Raw genomic sequence first — 20984 nt, 5'->3', positions numbered from 1 at the left:
TCGTTTTTGAGAGGAAAGTTCCAAACTCAATTTATCTCTATAGCTCTCATTCCAAGTAAATACTTCAAGGCTGCTTAATCTAACTTCATAAATTTTAACAATGTCATGAACTTACATATGAACTGTTGGGCGGGCGGGGGGTGGAGAATGAATCTCTACTGCAGGGTTATTAAGCAATGTAGTCTGGATGACCAACTATTATATAATATTAAGCATGTGAAAGTAGAATATATGAGGAATCAGAACTAGCTTTGCATGGAAGTAGGAAACCCATATTTCATTGTGACTGAATTGGGCATCACCATTAAAAATAACGCTTACCTTCTGCAAGGATTTATCACTTTCCTCTTGGCTACAATAGTCGTTATTCCCATGAAGAATGTAGGGTTGGAAGAAACTGTAGCAAAGTAAGAAGGCAGGAGGACAGCTTCAGCTTTGTGGTTGTTGCTAGACTAAAATAAATGATGACTCACTAAATCCTGGACGTAAGGAAAAATAACCAGACCAACCTATTTCCCCACAACTGTTTGTTTTGGGTCATCTCCAATTCTCTCATTCTAGATCTTAATCTTCTATCTGGGTATAGTGTACTAAAGTCACAAATCCAGTGGTGTAGTGGTCAGTTTTGAAGTGCAGGTGCTCATCATGATGTCTCTATAGCCATACCTCCAAGGAAGGTCCAAAAATGCAGGCAGCTGTGTTGATACAAATCTACAAACCTGTTCAAGCAGCTGTCATCTCCATCAGGAGCAGGTCCGGGGTTAGTCAGTCGACTGGACCTTCCTTCCTTCCCCCTCCACTGTGCTTCTGCTCTGCCTTTTCAACTCTGTCTCAGCCTGTTTGATAAGCTGCAGCTTCTGCCAGGGCCGGCCCGGCCCAACCATGAGGCAGAGTAAGGTGCTCAGCTCAGGCAGCAGATGCTGGGAGGTGGCAGCAAGGTGTTGGAGGAGAGGGCTGTGTGTACCATGTAGTCTGCCCTGTACCCCCAAAGCTACCCTTCTGCCTTCCAGTGAGGAAGGGGATGCTATCCTATCACCAGCATTGAATAAAGATTCAACTGCCTGTCCAGTCAGCTTTTGTACATAGAATGGGAAGGGGAGCCATCTTGTTCTTCACCTCAGGCAGCAGAATGTCTTGGGCTGCTGCATTTCTGTCTAGCCAGCTGGACTGATAAGCCATCTCAATATGTTTCCTGCAAGTGTCACCCCCCACCCCATTTGGAGCCTTGAGGAGATAGTGAGTCCTGGTGGTTCCTCAAATAGGCACAAAAATGTGTATGAGTTTTCATGCGAACTTTAGAAAAATAAATCTCAAAGTTCAGGATGAACCAACTTTAAGATTGGAAAAATGAGAAACAGAGAGAGAAACCAAAATGGACAGATCCATCCATCTCTAGCCCTACCCACTTTGGTTACCACTCAGCAGCCATTTACTGCCGGCCAAGCTATTGCACCAGGCAAAGCCGCCTTTAGCTGACATTGGCTTAGCATAGGAATGGCGGAGAATTTCTCCACGAATCTTCGGGAGGCCGAGCGCCGAGGCATTCGGCCCCCTGAAAGTGTTGGGGAAATTCTCCGCCGGCCCCCCGCCCCGCCCGGGATGGGACTTACCTTGGCCGAATGTCCCTCTCGGTGGTGGGTCCTGGCGGCGGTTCGACGGTGTTTCATCGGGGGCAGGGGCAGCGGCCGGTCTCCCGACCGGCTGCTGCCGCTGCCATTACAAAATAAAAAAGTAAAAAAACAACAACACACACCCGTGATAGGCTATGTGACGATTAACGTAGCCTATCACGGCTAGATTTCCAAAGTCAGCCATGATAGGCTACATAAATCGTCACGTAGCCTATCACAGGTGACTTTGGGAAAAAAAAAGCACATACGCAAATGGCGGTGGCCCATGGGCGCCGCCATTTGCGTTCCTTATTTTGGCACATCTAGTCTACGTAAAGATTTACGTAGACTATGGCGAAAATAAGGGCAATGCAAATAGCGTTCCCTTATTTTTGCCGTAGTCTACGTAAATCTTTATGTAGACTAGACGTGCCAAAATAAGGAATGCAAATGGTGGCGCCCATGGGCCGCCGCCATTTGCGTACGCGCTTTCCCCCCCAAAAGTCACCCGTGATAGGCTACGGGACGATTAACATAGCCTATCACGGCTGACTTTGGAAATCTAGCTGTGATAGGCTACGTTAATCGTTACGTAGCCTATCACGGGTTTTTTTTTTTTCACTTTTTCTTTCGCAGCCGGGAGACGGGGCGCTTCTCCCCGGCCTGAATTTCGGCCGGGCGAGGCGGGGCGCCTCCCCCCCCTCGCCTGAACTTCAGAGGGAGAAGCAAAGCGCCTCCCCCCTACCGCGAAGCAAGCTGCGGGACAAGGTAAGTCCCTTTCGTACATCCCTAGCTTAGCAGCTCTTGGAGAGGCTGGGCAACCTTGGATCAGGTAACTGGATGCTAAGGGATCTGGGTGTACTTTAGAATTTAAAAGCTGTTTTTCCAGTGCTGTGGCCCTAGCATAGGTTTGAACCTGGGATTCACTCTAAGTGCCAATCCTTACCTTATGGCAATAGTGCTCCATACCATGCTACAAGAACTCTGATATCATGTGAACATTAAAGGAAGGCTGATGGTGTTATGAGAATTATGTTGTTGGCTTCTATGGAAGAAATTCCCTGGAAGACCTTTGTATATTGAGGAAATAGTATGACATGCTACAACTGCTTCTTTTATGCCTGAAACTCCTTTGAGACCTTAAAAACCAGGTCTCTTAGGCCTCTTTAAGAGCCTTTCTTCTAACCGCTTGGCCTCACTCCTTGTTCTTCAAACAAATTAGGATGGTATGGCCTTGGAAGGATCTCTTTGGCTGTGGTCCACCTGCTAATTTAGCTTATCTTCTGGATAAGATGAAAACATGCCTAAACATCATGAGACCATCACAGCAGTTGATTAGGGAGCTGCGAGAGACAGCACATAGACATGGGAGATTTTGAGTATAGAAGTCCCTTCAGAGTGTCACCCAGTCAACTTTCGGTGAAGACTGGGACCATGGAGGTGCTGCGCGTCAGCCAACTGGAGTCTCTCCACTGTCGTTATCTGGGGCTCCCAACAGCAGAATGGAGAAGCGAGGTATTTTGCTTAGTTTTGCTTTATAACATCATATGTTTAATTGTAATACTCTGCCTGCTATAGTTAATAAAGCTTTTCAACTCTTATTCCCTTGTGTAGTCATTGCTCTGAATCCAACAATGAACCACTCTGCCTTTGCAAAACAGCTTCTTCAATCTGAACTTAGGGAAGGCCATCACAGGGAAATCTTGTTTGCTTTTGGCTCAACGGATCCCAGCGGTGCACCCAACTTGGTGTGCATCGGGAACTTTCCCGCCTTTTAAGAAAATCTGTGAGCTGCAATTTGTGCAAACAAGCAGAAAACCACAAGCTTGCCCAATTTGGTGCGTGTCGACTCGGGCAAGCCCGGGGATCTATGAGCCAGAGTCTGTGGGGCTAAGCTGGCAAAAACTTTCTGAGCCCTCCCCTCAAGCATATTCCTCCATCATCCCTATCTGAACTACATTTGAATTCAATTGTGTCTGGAACAGTTGATAGGAAGGGAATGGCAACCATGTCCTCCAATATGTCATGTGGCCTTAAGTCATCAGACAAGGGAGAGTTCAGCTTCTAGCACTTCAGGACTGAAGACTCAAAACAGTCTTTTACATATGGAACAGGAAGATTCCCATCACTGGCTTGTCCATCATTAGAAATGATCCCACTTGCCTTGTTCTTGGATGGGAAGGTCTTCACTCATTGACCTCCAGCTTGAGTTTTAGCTTTGGTGCATGGGGTTCCACCTCCATGTATCCTGGGTCTTGTCTACCCAGGAATAGGAGTTCTACTAGATAGGAACATTTTTTTGTAAAAAATGAATGAGATCTCATATTGGCCAGTTTTAATAAGCTGTGTTCATATTTATGCAGAATAAGAGAACCACCATCTCTTTAAACAGACAATGCTATTTAAGCTTTTGCACATCTGCAAAGTTAACACACAGTTTCCTCTTGTCCTAATGGCACCTGAAAAATCCAGATCTTTATTAATAAATCTGACTACTCTCCTAATCAACCGTAACCACAGGGTTCACCTTGGGTTGGGAGAAGGTGAGATTTAAATCACACTGTGGGTTGTAAAAAGACCCTCATTTGTTTAATGTGTTTTTATCTCTGATGATGATCATATCATCCCTGATTCAATTAACCCAATGGCGACTTCAGGGTTTTCTTCAGATTCAGGGGAATGAGTTTCTTCCCCACCCCCTTCCAGAGTTTGGTGTATCGGATATGCAGAACAGTGACCCCATTTCATTTCACTTTAAGTAAGATGGTAATGCTAATTTCCTGAGGAGCAACTCTTTACTTTTTCCTTTTAAAAAAGTTTATTAATGATATGTCTCCAATTTACCTTGCAGGTGTTTTTTCTTTTTTCATTTGTGAGCAGGGAATCTATCTTCATCTGATAAGGTTCTCCATAATCAGAGGAAATTAGTTCTGTACTCACAGAGAGGCAAAAGTGCCATATGCCTCTACTTTTTACGGAGATCAGTAAAAACCCCATGGGGATATTTAATTCCCAAGAAAACAAAGAGGGTCTTCATAGAGTAGCTACAGTTTTCTGCTACACAACTAATTAGAAAGGTATTAAGGATTTTGTTGACCACAAAGGTAGAGAAGAACTTTCAGTTGTAGATAAAATTGCAATTATGGAAGTTTTCTCCCAAATGAATTGATTCAGTTTTGAATGGATATCAGATAAATATGTTTTCCAGGAACAGAAAATGAACAAACTGGATCCCCCCATTCTATCCACCCAATGCACTGCTGATAGTTTTCATTTGCATGGGTTAAACATGCATTTGGTGATATTGAAGCATGTTGTTTGCCTGTGGGTTTATAACAAACTGCTCACATGGTCAGTTCATCACATATGCAAATTCAATGTGGGGCAAATACAAAGCATTAATTAAGGACAGAGGGATCTTTCTGTTTCACTTTCTACAACTTTCAAACTTTTTGAGGCACTAGTGCATTTGGTTATATTTCCGCATCAGTTTGCAATTTGTTTTGGTTAAAAGTATACATGAAAATACATGCACATTTTCATAGGCATTTCTCTAGGGATGGCGGAAAATTTCTCCCCGAATCTTCGGGAGGCCGAGCTCTGATGCATTCGGCCCCCTGAAGTTGGTTGGGAAATTCTCCACTGGCCCCCCGCCCCCCCCGGGACGGGACTTACATTCGGCGAATGTCCCTCTCGGCAGTGGGTCCCGGCGGCGTTTCGGCGGTGTTTCGTCGTGGGCGGGGGCGGCGGCCGGTCTCCCGACCGGCTGCCACCGCCGCCATTGCAAAAAAAAAACCTAAAGTAAAAAAACCAAAACACCCGTGATAGGCTACGTGACGATTAACGTAGCCTATCACGGCTAGATTTCCAAAGTCAGCCTTGATAGGCTACGTAAATCGTCACGTAGCCTATCACGGGTGACTTTGAAAAAAAAAAGCATGTACGCAAATGGCAGTGCCCATGGGGTGCCGCCATTTGCGTTCCTTATTTTGGCACGTCTAGTCTACGTAAAGATTTACATAGACTACAGTGAAAATAAGGGCACGCTATTTGCGTTCCCTTATTTTCGCCATAGTCTACGTAAATCTTTACGTAGACTAGACGTGCCAAAATAAGGAACGCAAATAGCGTGCCCTTATTTTTGCCGTAGTCTACATAAATCTTTACATAGACTAGATGTGCCAAAATAAGGAATGCAAATGGCGGCGCCCCATGGGCGCCGCCATTTGCGTACACGCTTTTTTTTTCCAAAGTCACCCGTGATAGGCTACGTGACGATTTACGTAGCCTATCACGACTGACTTTGGAAATCTAGCCATGATAGGCTATGTAAATCGTCACGTAGCCGATCACGGGGTCTTTTTTTTTTTTTACTTTTTGTTTCGCGGCCGTGGAGACGGGGCGCTTCTCTCTGGTCTGAATTTCGGCCAGGCGAGGCAGGACGCCTCCCCCCTCGCCTGAACTTCAGGGGGAGAAGCTAAGCGCCTCCCCCCCACCGTGAAGCCAAGCTGCGAAAAGGTAAGTGACTTTCGTACATCCCTACATTTCTCCTAGTATGTGCATTTTTGTATGCAACTTGCCCTAATATACTCCTTTTTGTATGCAATTTTCACTATTTTTTTTCATTTTTGTTCCCATGTTTTGATCAGAGAACTGTGTGGCAGCTGGGAACAATTGCATTCTGTTTGTTTGTTTGTTTGTTTGTTTATTTAATCACACCTTTTTCCTGCAAGGAACCCAAGGCAGGTTAGATAATCCTCCTCCTCCTCCTCCTCCTCCTCCTCTCAACTTTATCTTCACAAGAACCCTGTGAGGTAGGTTAGGCTGAGAGTCAGTGACTGGCCCAAAATCACCCAGTGAGCTTCAGGGACAAGTGGGGACTAGAACCCAAGTCCCAGTCCAACATTCTAACCACTACACCATACTGGCTGAAGAAGTGTGAATTAGGTTGGTTCATATTAAAATGCAAACAAAACCAATCCCCCGCCTCTATCCCTAGCATCAATAAAGGTTAAAAACTGTCAGGTTTTAGTCACATGAATGGCAGAAATGCCACTATGGATGGCAGAAAGGCAATGCTTTGGAACTCGATCTTATGTGTTTATTGGACCACCTAGTCACTAGCTCAACATAGTAAACTATTTTTGTTGTAAACAATCAAATGGACCTGCACACTAGGTATGCATTCTGAAGGCTCAAGTTCCTTTGTTTAAAAAAAGTCACTGTTTTACCCAATGATTTTCCTAGAATAATTCTGAACTAACTCTCTCTCTCTCTCTCTCTCTCTCTCTCTCTCTCTCTCTCTCTGTGTATCTATCTATATTCAATGATAAAAAAATCATGCTGCCTGGTTTAAGACTAGAATTAAGGCTATCTCATGTTGGTTCATGCTCCACAAACCCAGGAAATTGGAAGCTGATGCCTTAACATACTTGCCCCATGATCAGTAACGATGTTTTGCAATGTCACAAATTGTGTTTGCTTACAACCTACCCTCCATGCATCCACACTTCTCCTAGGTCTCTCATGCCCAAATCCAGATGGGGATGATGGCGTGCCTGGGGCAAGCAAGCAAAGATGTGCCATGTTGTCTTGGTCTCATATTGCTTTATGAAGCATCTGAGTCTTACTGCATTGCTAGAGGAATCCTCCTGTGAATTGAGCCAGGTATGTGTGTTGCTCATAAGCAAGCACCGTTTATGGCATTGCACAACATCTTTACTGATCATGGGGCATGTCTGTTAAGGCATCAGCCTAAGCTTCCAGGGTTTTTTACAGAGCTTAAGCCAACGTGAGATAGCCTTAACTCTGGTCTTAAACTGGCAGGTGTTTTGATCATTGGATTTCCTTGACTTCTAAAAAGGAAATTTATGATTACATGGTTCTGAAAAGAACAAAAACACAAACTAAAAAACAAAACAGAAACAAGTCATTCACTGAGTAGATGTATGTGAATGAATAGATATGTCCCTGTCTGTTCAGAACAACTTACTTCTGAGTAAGCCTCCACAGGATTCCAGCATAGCCTTTTCCTTTTCCTCCCTCTCTTCATCAGTCAGAGTGATTCCCCCAGCCTTCAAAACTATCTCATTCATATCTCAGTTGACAGTTCCTTGCTAGCCCTCCCCCACTGTCAGAGTGCTGACAGGAACAGTGGAATTCAAAACACTGGAGTTCTGGCAGCATTCTAGCTTCAGAGTGAAACTGGGCATGCCCAACATAACTTTTCCAGCAGTTGCTACAATAGGCTTTCATGGGGTAGTAAAGCCTTGATAATTTTTAAACTGCTTTTCAGAATTTCACAAAACAAGTGAAAGGTATACCTCCTTAACAAGCCTGAATAAACTACATCAGTAGTTTACCCCTGGAATAGGCCGAGCTGCAGCTTGAGTAAAAAGTACAAATGTGTCAATTTTCAGCACTTTTTAACTTGCGGAAGCTGTGGCAATTTGTACCAGATAAGTTTGAAATTTTGCACAATTGCAGATCTCATCCAGCAGATTGTGAATGCCAAGTTTCAAGTTATTGGTTGTACAGGTATCATTTTTATGAGAAGTAGAATTTCGAGGCTTATCATGGCGGAACCTTTATTTTGTGACTCACCTTAAATAAAGTGGCACTCCTTTGCCCCATTAATCTAAAGCTGTGTTCAGTCATTCACCTGAACATGTGAGGTTCAGTGGGCAGAGGTTCGGGTCTGTGCATGCTGGCCCCACCCCTACATCTCTGGGTGCACTGGTCCCACCCCCCTCAGTTCAGACCTTGCCGTGTTGAATCAGCAATGTCCGAACAGTTCTACTCATGTTTGCTTGAACATGAGTAGAACTCTTTGCATGATCATGGACCCTGCCTTATCAGGGTTCCTGATCACACAGAAAATTCTACTCATGTTCAAGCAAACACAAGTAGAACTCCCTTTCAGACCTTGACGATTCAACACGGCAAGGTCTGAACGTAGGGAGGTGGGCCCAGAGCAGCCAGAAATGTAGGAGGCGGGGCTACTGTGAATGGCCCCAACCCTCTGCCCACTTTAAGCACTCACACATTCAAGCAAACTCCTGAATATGATATCTATCTATCTATCTATCTATCTATCTATCTATCTATCTATCTATCTCATCTATCTATCCACACACACCCTCTTCAGGTGTTCTAAAGCCAAGGATAATCCAACGTGCAAATGGGGGGGGGGGAGGAACATGCTCTGTGTATCCATGGATCTGAATTGTGTGGATTGCCCCCACAGACAGGCCCTTCTCTTCACAGAGTTGGCTGCACCTGTAGAGGGTGTTCACAGTGATGATGGATGGGGTGGGCCTAGCATGCTCCTACTCTTCATGTGCTGATTGTCCTCAGATTTACAGCATCAGAAGAGAGCTACACACACACATACGCATGTGAGTGCATGCACACACACACACACGCACTGGGAATAATGATAATAAACATTCTTAAAATACACCAAATTACTCTTTGTATGTAACATACACTGAGTCAACATGCATGGGCTTGGTGAGGACTAGAGCTAGTATCATGAACCACTGAACCATTAGTGACAGGCGACCGTTTCAGAATAAGAAACCAGTAAAATTAGCTATTGAAAAATATTTCCAGTAGCCTAGCCATTACTTTGGTCCTTTGTAAATTTCAGGCACACAGAAGAAGCTGCAAAATGTGCTGTAAAGACAACATTTGTAAATGTTAAATCCATCCTGCTTAAAGCAGTTACTTGAGCTTTCAGGAAGAGTTAAATTTAGTTACTCAGGAAAACCTAGAAAAAAACGGCTTATGTACTCGTGGAAACTTCATAGTAAGCCAAAGGTAAATCAGGACATACCTCCTAGATGGCTCATATATTACATGCCAGGGCAGAAGCTTCATTTCTGAGTGTCTTGGCTTAAAGACTGTTGAAAAAGAGAATAATACATAATACATCTCTATGGGGGCCTGTGTCAAGTTCTCAGTGTGAGCTGATATATCAACGCAAGTTTTGATATATACATGCAGGCAATAAGCCTCTCTATGGGTCATCCCATGAAGCTGATTAGTGGGAGATTCAGGACAGATAAAAGGAAGTACCTCTTCGCACAGCACATAGTTAAACTATGGAATTTGCTACCACAGGGTGTAGTGAAGGCCACCAATTTGGAGGGTTTTAAAAGTGGGTTGGACAAATTCATGGAGGAGAAGGCTCTCAATGGCTACTAGTCTTGATGGCTCTGTGTTTCCTTCAGTACCAGAGGCAGTGAGCCTATGTACACCAGTTGCTGGGGAACATGGGTGGGAGGGTGCTATTGCACTCATGCCCTGCTTGTGGGTTCCCAATCAACAGCTGGTTTGCCACTGTGTGAACCAAATGCTGGACTAGATGGACCAGGGCTGTTCTTATGTTCTTATGTCAGTTGCTTGGGAGGATGCTGTTGCATCCAGGTCATCCTTATGGGTTTCCCATTAGAGCATCTGGTTGGCCACTGTGTGAGCAGAATGCTGGATTAGATCTCTTCTTACATTCTTATGCATATATTAAAGCAGGGGTGCAGAACCTGCTTGATGCATAGCATATTTGTTAATTCCATGAGGGGGAATGTCCAGATACAGATTTGTTATTTAGCAGAAGACATCTGTCCCCTTTCAATTGAAATGCTGCTTAAAGTTTTAAAGGGATGTATCCAGGGTCTGCCTTCAGAGCTTTTTTGGGAAACTCACACCATAGATCACCCCATTCAACAACAGGGTCTCCTAACTCTCTGTGTAGCATTTTCAGGGGGCTGGAGGATGCTGTAGGTGGGAGGGGCAAAGGAGTCCACTTCCAGCAGCACAGTTAATCCAGCTTAAATCTGGATCCAACCCAAAGTCTATAACTGGACAATATTTTCCTGGCTGGGAGATGGCAAATAACAATTAGACATTTTATACTGAAGGAAAGGAGGTTGGGTGACTCACTGATAGGCAGTACTATTCTATTCTGACCATATTGTTCTAATCAGGAAATATTCAGCAACTCTGAGTCCAACCCAGATATGAAATTACTTGGAGCAGTGGGAGATGCTTTAAACAGCAATTGTGTCTCCCTTCCTGGAAGGAAATGCTATGATGTCTGACAACACCATACTACCAGATTCAAAAAGTCCCTTGATCAAGTGGCAGGAACAGTAGCCATGACATGGGACCATCACACAGGGCCCAACATACTGCACCCTGTGGCACATAGTTGGATGAACTTTTTCTGACTATGAGCAATTTTTGCACTTTGGAACATTTGGATATGAGCTTCAGCTGATGTCACTGATTTGTACTTAATCTCCGTGTTGCATCTCTATTTTACTGCCATGATTCATTGGAAAGCAAACATTTTTTAAGATGCCTGGCTGGTTTTTATGATAGGGCAGATATGAGGGGGGTAGGGAGGAAAATACTCTAAGGCAGATTTTTTTGGCTTTTGTCTGGAAGGGAACGTAGCTGGGCAAAAAAATTAGCCTCCCTCTCTTCTATTCAGCATTATGACTGTTTTAGCCAATGGGGCTGGATTCATGATCCATTTGCTTCTTCCCAGCCAGCAGCTAGTTGGTGCATTATGTCCCATGTCTCTTTTCATTAGCTGAACCCTCTATGATGTCAATTGAGAAAAACAGGAGCTGTGTATCAGAAAATCCTTGTAGTGGGCTGTAACCTCGGAGGCTTTTACTGAGTTCTGTTGCACATTTTGTCATTATATTTGCCTTCAACTGAAAGGTGGGGGAAGAAAGAAATCTAGCAACATCCCAACCAAGGATTATGCATGTATGTGTGTATGTATATATAGATATAGATGTGTGTGTGTGTGTGTGTGTGTGTCTGTCTGTCTGTCTGTCTGTCATCTATCTAGTGTTTCTATGGAGAGAGCTAATATGGTGACCAACCTCTGGCAGCCACCTTTTAAATTCTATACATAGGTATTATCTTCTAGAATACAGTATTGGCTGGAATTTATTTAAACATGAGGATGATGGAGCAAACCCCTCAGAGACAACATGGGGTAATGCTTTTCATTCAATTTGATTATTTATACAAGAGGCTAAAGAAAAAAAAGCACTTGCTTAAACTTTGTGTGAACAAGTTAGCAGCATTTTACTCCTGCCTATTACAAGCAAGCCCTTCTTAATGGTACTGTATTTGTAAAACTCATGGTCCAATGAAGATTTAAGAACTGTTGGCTCTCTTGTTACCATGGCAACCAACAGTAATTGACACTGATTGCTGGACATCGTAGGGCAGCAGCAGAATGTACCATTTTCAAGAATGTAACTCGGGAAAATATAAATTAGCCACCTCCCCTAAACAAATTGTGGTGGGGTTGCAACCTATGGCAAATACAAAAGACCTCCTTGAACAGCACCGGTGTGCTAAAAGGTCATTTGTGCCTCTTTCACAGGTGATTGAAAAACAGTGTTCTTTATTCCAGAGGTTGAAAATAGCTGACAATTTCACATGTGTTATATGTGATGAAATGGCCCTCAAAGAAGATAATCTGACCTGAGCGCTCTTGAAATGAAATAGGTTTGGACTAGTGGAATCGTCATCAACACCAACATCATCACCTTATCATTTATATAGTGCTTTTGACTGTTCAAAGCATTTCACATACACTACAGCAATGTCCTTAAAGCAGTTCTGTCAGGGACAGGGTGGGTAGACTGACACAGTTCAGCTGAGGACGAGGCTGGAGGAGTTGGCTACTTGCATTTCACCATCCTGACCTTGGTGAGGAGAGCCCTGCCCACCAGGACATCTGGCTCCAGAGGGGGCCACCATGTGTATTATCGAAACCTGGGCGGGGCAGCTGGGAGGTGGTTTGCCTCTTGCAGCTGTGTCCTCCTGGGTATGTAGAGCAGCAACAACAACATTGAGGCTGAGGAAGGTGGGCTTGCCATGGTCTATAGGAATCCTCCCTTTCTTTCCAGGCATCCTGTCCATTTGAATGCCAATCAACAGTGTTTGCATCTTGTGTTGGCAACCAAGGCAGATTAGGAATTCTGTTGTTGTATCACACCTACTGCTGCCTATCAGTCTCCCTGCCAGAGATGAACCCAGTGGATCTCTACATACATGCTACGGCCATCAGATGCAGTGCAGCTCATCATGGCAGCTCCAAAAACCATGGGGCTGTCCCAAGAAGTCATGGACCTAACACACCACTCATGGCTGAGGGGTGACTAGAACCTGGAATTCCTGTATCCCAGTCCAGCACTCTAACCACTACACCACACTGAGTCTCAGAGCAGTCTTTAACTAGTAAAATGGACGATGCGGGGTTGCTGCCATCTTCTCCTTCGACCACTTTAGACTGTAAGTGAAGGATTGCGTGCTTGATTGCTTACACACTCAGTCACTCACATGACATCATATAAAAAGGGCATGTCAAGGATAAAGTTAGGTTGAGCTCATTTCTCTGACATGTTAGTTTTCAACATGCAGGGGCTTTTAAAATGTAGGTAGTATATGATTCTGCTAGATGTATAAACTATAAAACCTGCATAGAGCGTTGGACTCATGCTTGTTTGGGAAGCCAACAGTGGAGGCTGGTGGCACCAATGTCAGTGGGGTGGTGAGTCTGCTCTGGGTTTCCATCAGAACCAGTCAGAACATTAAAGGAGCTGTCCAAGCTGTGAAGCACCTTGGATAGCTCCTTAATTTTTTTTTCTCAAAAGAAATTACAAAAACACATCAGTATGCTGTTCTGACTAGTTCTGACTGAAACCTGGAGCAGATCCATTGCCTCACTGATGACAGAACCACCAGCCTCCACTGGAAGCCAACATAATGCTTTGAGAACTATAGACGTAATAGACAAGCAGGACCTGCAACAAAATGTCCCAGTGTGGAATGTTCCCTCTTCTGGATTCCAGGCACTCCATTACATCCGCGCCCCCATTTTCTCCCCCCCCCAACAGTCAGTCAACATTCTATGCCCATTGAGCATGCTCAGTCCTCAGTTGTCTGTTTGGGGTCCCCACCTTCTCTTGCTTTTGCTTTTGCTTTTTTTTTTAACCCTCCCAGTTTTAAGGGGAGAAGCACTGATCACAAATTCTGTGATCCTACCAGATGGCCAATCTGTTTGGACCACTGACAGGTTTGGGCCACAAACAACTTCTATTCCCAAAACAAAACATTAGCCACAACATTTAATTTTATTATATCGCTTTGAGTTTGCTGCAAAGGTTGCCTAATAAGAAAGGTCAGGGTATCATCAAGGCATAGGCGGATTTTTGCTGAATGACATAAAACTGTCAGAGCTGCTGAGCTTTGATGTTCCATTAAGTGATCAATGTAGATTACAGACGTTTGGCTAAATGCTGCTCAACTGTATGAGGTCAATATTTGTTAGTTCATTGGGAGAATAATTAATCGATCAATACAGGATGCCTGAAGTTAATGTGGGGTGGTGGTGGTGGAATTATTGCCAGGCTTATATTCCATTAGACTTTGGTTAAAATTATTTCAAAATATCTCTGGAGCATGATTAACCCCCTCTATGCAGAATTTATTTGTGGATGTGACATTCTAGCAGAAGGAGAAAGGGGGAGAGAAGGGGGAAATAGCCCCTGCAAAGTGCACTTACTGTAACCTTGAGCTGCCTGGAAGGAAGGCCTCTAACAAGCAGAGTGCATCGCCATTAGTTCTTCCCATGATCATCACCATCATCACACTCGGCTTCGGAAATAATTACATGCAATTTTTCTATTTTGCTGTTGGGCAGCATGACACAATGTTCTTCCTGCAAAACGACTCCGCAGACCTCTCCTATTTTTGTCTCTTACTGTAATTTGGAGTACAGCCATAACCAGCCCTGGGTGTGAATAATAACCTTTAGTATTATTTTTAAATAATAATAATAATAATAATAATAATAATAATAATAATAATTGAGTTCCCCAGAAAAAGTACCGACAGCAACTTGTAATCATGTAGAGCTTGATAATTAAAGGTAGATTTTCTTTACCTTACACTTCCTGGTTGCAATCGATTATATCTATTCCTATGTCTATATCTATGTCTATATCTATCATCCAGATGCTGGAAAATGCACACACTTGTGCACATATATTTACAGCTTCATCTATAGGAATATTTAGAATTGTATGTCTCATGTCCAGCCCTTTCCTCCCTGCCCTTTGCCCTTTTGCATTGTGTCAGTTAAATCACAAGCCATGATATGTTTATTAACATTTTATTGAAAAGTTTCATTAGTGTTACAACATACATGACATCCCCCCTGCCCATCTTACACACACAGAAACACACACACAATTTCCTAGCCCATGGTATAGGTAATGCAAATTGGTGTTAGTCAGTAAAGATTGATACACTGCAGTATACAATAATGATGATAGTATTAAAGTACCAGAAATCTACAGGGCACAAATGCCAGAGCCACCGAACATGCCCCCCCCTACACACAAGATCACAAAGAGAGAAAGAGAGGGGGCGGGGACCAAGATATACACATACGAATTAAGGCAGCCTCTGGTATGTCCACAAGAAATACAAGTGACACATGTTCCAGAGAAAGAATCCACTGGCATACAGATTGAGGCACACAGACTGGTATACGGTAAGCTAATATTTAAAACTGTGAACCACATGCATTGGCAGAAAAATAGGATGCACACCAAATACAATATTTGGTTTGGACCCATCTTAGCTGTTTTGGAAAGGGCCCTGATTAGGCTTGGGAGAATTTGGAGGCCACCCACTTAGACACTTGGGTCCAATCAGAACATTGCTCTGGAAAAACCGAAACTTCGTATATCTGCCTATTGCCTATAATGGGGACATCAACAAATTGTTATTTTCTTTTTTGCTTTTTGAAATTTCCAGGTGTAGTAGCCCCTTCTATTTTGGTGAATCCTGCCAAATTTCAAACAAATAGGTTCCAGGTTTTTTAAGCAACTAGTCACGAAGAGTCGGACATGACTTAACGACTGAACAAGCAAGCAAGCCAGCCTTTAAGGTTTTTTATTATTATTATTATTATTATTTTTTATAGGGGAATTGCCTATAACATTTATTTCTTGGCAGAACTAGATGAAATTTGCAGGCATAATTACCCCCTTTAATAGGATGAGTCTGCCAAATTTCAGATGTATAGGTGCAGTGACATTTGTGCAAGGTGTGTTTTTAAAATATACGGGGTTTAAAAAAGAATTCACTTTACCTCCAGTTGTTGTTTGTGATAGAAATGCATATGGAAATGCTATACATCACACAGGTTTTTCTAGGCAAGAAATCTTGGGAAGGTAATTATAAGGGTTAGGAAGTTATGATGAACAACAACAACAACAACAAAACATTTTAGAATGTGGTTCTGTTTTGTTTTGCTCAACTGACAGCACCCAAGTCACAAAGGAACTGTAAGTCCTTCATCCTTGATAGGGTGGATGGATGGATGGCACTTCATTGAAAAAATGTATGGAAGTGTACATGGTAGAGCTTTTGCACAATAGCAAGGGGAGCCTTTAGGTCTTGGGTGCCCCTCCCTTTTTGTGGGAAATTTGCTGTGTTCTTAGTAAGGAATGGTCATTGTGGGGAAATCCAGCCCTTTTTGGGCTCGCCAGATTTCTCCAGAGCCCCCCGATTCAGCTTGCATTTGTGAGCTGATTCATGGGTTTTTTCTTGGATCTGGGAACTTACTTACTTTATTTATTTATTTATTTATTTATTTATTTATTTATTTCATTTGTATACCGCCCAATAGCTGAAGCCCTCTTTCTGCCTGCCCCCTAAATTTGCCATTTATGCAAATTGCAGGCACAGTTTCTGTAATTTGCACAGATTTTGGCCATAATATGCTTAATTTTGCACAATTTGCAGGTACAATTTGCACAAATTAAGCATATTATGGCCACAATTTGTGCAAATTACAGCCAAAAATTTCATAAATTGTGCAAATTGTGCCTTCAATTTGCATAAATGGCAATTTTAGAAAAATTACAACAACCAAAAAACCACAAGCTGGTCTCATTTGATACAGATTGAGTCTGCCCAGCTTGCAGGTAAGTGAGCTGGAGTCTGGAGTGGGGGTGAACTGCTGAAAGCTCAGAGAACATCACCCCCCCCGAACATACCTAGTTCTTCATTGTGCGTGTTGCGTGTCTATGTTATGCATACACACAGAGAGTGTTGGTGCTTGGCGTGCATAGAACCCTTTGCATGCTGGCCCGACTCACTGGTATTTTTGTTATTAGACAACCAATAAAGCATAAACTTAGCCACAGCCTAGGTCTAGTGACTTGACTGAAAAGCAAAAAGAGCATGTGTTGTTTTAGTAACAGATATACTCGGAACATCTATGCATAGTGCTGAACTGAGGTATCGCTGAGTATCACAGCCACAACCCAGGTTTAATTAGGTTTGGGGGAGAAATTTGTTCAGTTCAGATTTTAATGGAAACTTATCTAATCTTGCACTTTTGAACCACTCTGCAAATCAAAACTTTGTTATGTGTCAAAATTGGCAATTTTCAAATTTTGCAATGGAATTTTCCAATCAAAACCTGTGTATATTACAGAAAATAATACTCAGCTATGCATTATATTAGGAAAAATGTTTGCAAAGATGAGTGCACTAGGCCAAAATGCATACAAAAATGCATGTATTTGGAGACATCTGCTTACAAAAATGCTTACAAATTTTAATGCAAACTCCAAAAAAAGAAGAAATCTCAGAGTTCAGGACAATCCAAGCATAAGACTGGAGAAACTGTCAGAGTTCAAGATAAACCAAACTTAAGCTTAGACCCCCCCCCCCGAAATTAACAGATGTGTCTGTCCCTAGATTAAATTAACCTCTTCTTTGGCTGTTTGCAGCACAGTGCTGGATGGTAAGGAACACCACCCAATTAGCAATTGGATTATGCCCCCTGTCATCCTGCATAGTGTAGCACGAGCTGGGAAGGAAGAGCACTGTGAAATTGCATAGGTCATATGCACATCCTCAATGGTGCATCCAGGTCCCAGGAGGGAAACGGGAGAGCCCTGGGGATAGTATTGGTTATCTGGGTCATGCGCTCATCTGTGAATGTCTGAATTGAAAAGGAAGTCCAAATGTTTTACACAGAATTACCAATATATGAGAGTTTTGTTTCTGTTCACAAACCATGCAAATCCTGTTCACAGTCTCAAATGCGAATGCAATGCAAGGAGGAGCACGTTTTTTGAGGAAAAAAACAAACTTTCCCCGTTTGAATAAGCTGAAAGACAGGTCAGAAGTGAAAATAGGAGTGAGCTGAAATGAGCTTTAAAGTGATTTTCAGAGAATTTAGGTGAGCTTGAAAGTCAGTAGTTCTCCCATCCCTACATGAGAATAAGACCTCGTGCTCCAAAGAATGAGGTTTTCACAAGGGTGCCGGTGATGTTCAGTAAGTTGCATAACTATTTAGAGCTGTCTTCTACATTTAGAACAAATATTTTGTTTTTTGACTGCTGCTTACTGCCCCTTAAAGGACAACCTATAGTAGACAGACAGATGGAACTCTGGGAAAGGGCAAACAAGTCTCCATTTTAGTTAGCTAATTTTGCTGTGTCTGGAAGCCTTTGCAGGGCTTTGAGGTGAGCTCTTGATACATACATATCTGCTTTTGAATAATCACTCTGTTCTAGAGTGTAACATTTCCGGTGGGGCTTTGGTGGCCAAAGCTCCACCCCTGCATGGTGCCACCCCTCCCGAGCCTAAACTCCATGCTTCACATACAGTTCCATTTGTGTGATATATTCATGTCTATATATCAGAAAGTGCATTTGTTTTTTAAACCAATACATGCCAGTTCCACATGTGGATATGCTTAAGGTTGTCATATAATCATTCATTTGCATTAACTCATAATGTCAGATGGTCCTAACTAAATTTTAAGAGGAGGGAAAGGGGTGGGGGGTGGGGGAGAAGCACTTAAGTGAAGTTGTTTAGGCCCCATGTTCCATGGAGGTGTCTTGTGTTATAATGCAATGGCAAGTCCTGTCACACCCTGTCTAATGCAGCATGGCAGAAATGAGCCAGTGAGAGACAACATGAAATTCCATGGCACTTAGCTCTTGCAAACTTGTAGTAGGTAACAGTTCAAGCGGGGGGGGGGGGGCACACACCTAGAATGGCACTGAAATAGTCTTTGTAACTTAACATCTTTTATTGGATTTCCACCAGAGATTAGATATATATTTGAGTTATAGAAAACAGGACCAGATTGACTCTTCAGCAAGAGATTTTTTAATTTTTTTTTTTTTACCCTTGACAGAATTAAAGCTTTGGGACTTCACTTCAAAGGAAAGATGTCAATAGTACATCTTTTTTTATATTGTGGTGCCAAGCTGCGACAGTAATGTCACTGCCTTACAAACGCAGGAGGCCTGCTCAGTGTGAGCAGCAATTTCTTGAAATGTCAGTGGCCTGAACTATTTCTCCCACTCCCACCCCTAAAAGGGACATCAGGGAGCCAGAGTGTTGTTTGCTGCTATTACAGACACACACACACACACACACAGAGAGAGAGAGAGAGAGAGAGAGACAGAGAGAGAGATGGCTTATAGGGATACATTTAGACATCCTGTTTACCTGGAAGCTATCACCATGATATATAAGAATTATTTCCTGTATAATTATTTCCTGTATTTCCTGTATTTCCTGATGATGATGATGTGCTCAATGCACTTGACATACATAATAGTAAACTTCACAACACACTTGTAAAGGAGAGCAGTATTATCATGACTAAATTGTAGTGGATGGTGGGGGGGAATCATAGAACATCACCCAAAAAGAGGACGAAGGGGACAGTGAGGGTGTCCAGCCACTCTCACGTTCCTTTCTCATGATTGCCTCTAGGCCACACATGGGGCTTGGAGACATTCTTAGGAAATGAAGATGTTAGGGGGCTGCAGGGCCAAGCCACCAAGAAAAATAAGGGTGAAAAAGAAAAGAAAATGGCAGCCCTGTCGCTGCTGTCTGGTAAGCTAGGGGGGAGGTGCTAAGGAAGGAAGGGGGTAGTGAGAGCAATGGGAACCCAGCAGGGGTTGGGGAGAGCCAGCCAGGAGTAACCTACGGGGTTGAGAGGGGGGTTATGTGCTTGCATGTCAGAATGGATGGGAGCTACATGTGTGTGAGAAAGAGAGAGGGAGGGAGGGAGAGAGAGCGAGAGCGAGAGCGAGAGAGAAAGGGCTTAGTGGTGATTGGGGGGGGGGATTTTGGAGGGACCCTGAAAGATAGTGACTGAGTTTTTGTGTGCTTGCGGTGAGTACGAGAAGGGAGGTGTGTGCATGCATGTGTATATATGCATGATGGGTACATGGTGTGTGTGTGTGTGTGTGTGAGAGAGAGAGAGAGAGAGAGAGAAAGTGCATGTGTGTATGGGTGATGATGTCGGGCAAGAAAGAGTTGGCTGGCAGAGCAGGGGAGAGAGAGAGAGAAAGGCTTTGCCTTCTGTGAAATAGGTTTCTTTTTTATTGTGAGATTTCATTTTATTTCAAAACAAAGTTAACAAAATAAAGGCATCAAAAAGAAGAACATACATAGTAATAAATCAAAATCACTAAAGTAAAGTAACAAAGGAATTCACTAATTACAAATCTTAGTCTATAAGATCTTAGTCTATGCAACATCTACAGTAAAACACCCTAAGTAGGAGCTCAATGCTAGGGCTGTGTACGCCCCGCCCCCCCGCTTTGCTTCGGATGCCACTTTGGACCTTCTGAAGTGGCCCTGCTTCATGTCAGTCTGATTCAGACCCCATCCACTTCAACTTGGATCCAAACCTGAAGTGAGATTCGGACATCCAAATCACTTGTTTTTGGCACTTCCCCATTGACTTGCATGCAAAAACACAAACAGCCATAACATCTTCGGTTTTCATTATACATACATGAAATTTGGGGAATTGTCAGCCCCCCTGGAGCAGTGTCCACCTGCCAAATTTCACACAATTTGGCCTAGTAGTTTTTTTTGCTTGGCACAAGTGATATTTGATTTTTTCAAGGAAATCTCTCAAAGCAAAGAGCTATAACTTTTCACTGCTTGCACAGAAGTGCATGAAAGTTGGGGTATGCACAGCCCCCCTGGAGGGCATCCCACCTGACAAATCTCAGACAGTTTGGCCCATGGGTTGTTGTGCAAGGTGCAGGTAGAATGTGCTGTTCTCAGAAACTCAAACCAAAGTTCATGCAGGGATAATCAGTATTTATTTATTTATTTATTTATTTATTTATTTATTTATTTCTATACCGCCCAATAGCCAAAGCTCTCAGTAGGGATGAGACGAAATCAGTAGGGATGAGATGAAATCAGTAGGGATGTACGAAAGTCACTTACCTGTTCACGGATTATGCTGATGCTGGGGGGGAGGCGTTCCAT

Source organism: Heloderma suspectum, chromosome 2 (assembly GCF_057233095.1).
Source record: "Heloderma suspectum isolate Gila_16-S chromosome 2, 16-S_ref, whole genome shotgun sequence".
In the NCBI taxonomy this organism is placed as follows: domain Eukaryota; kingdom Metazoa; phylum Chordata; class Lepidosauria; order Squamata; family Helodermatidae; genus Heloderma; species Heloderma suspectum.
Note: the sequence above shows the minus strand (reverse complement) of the source record.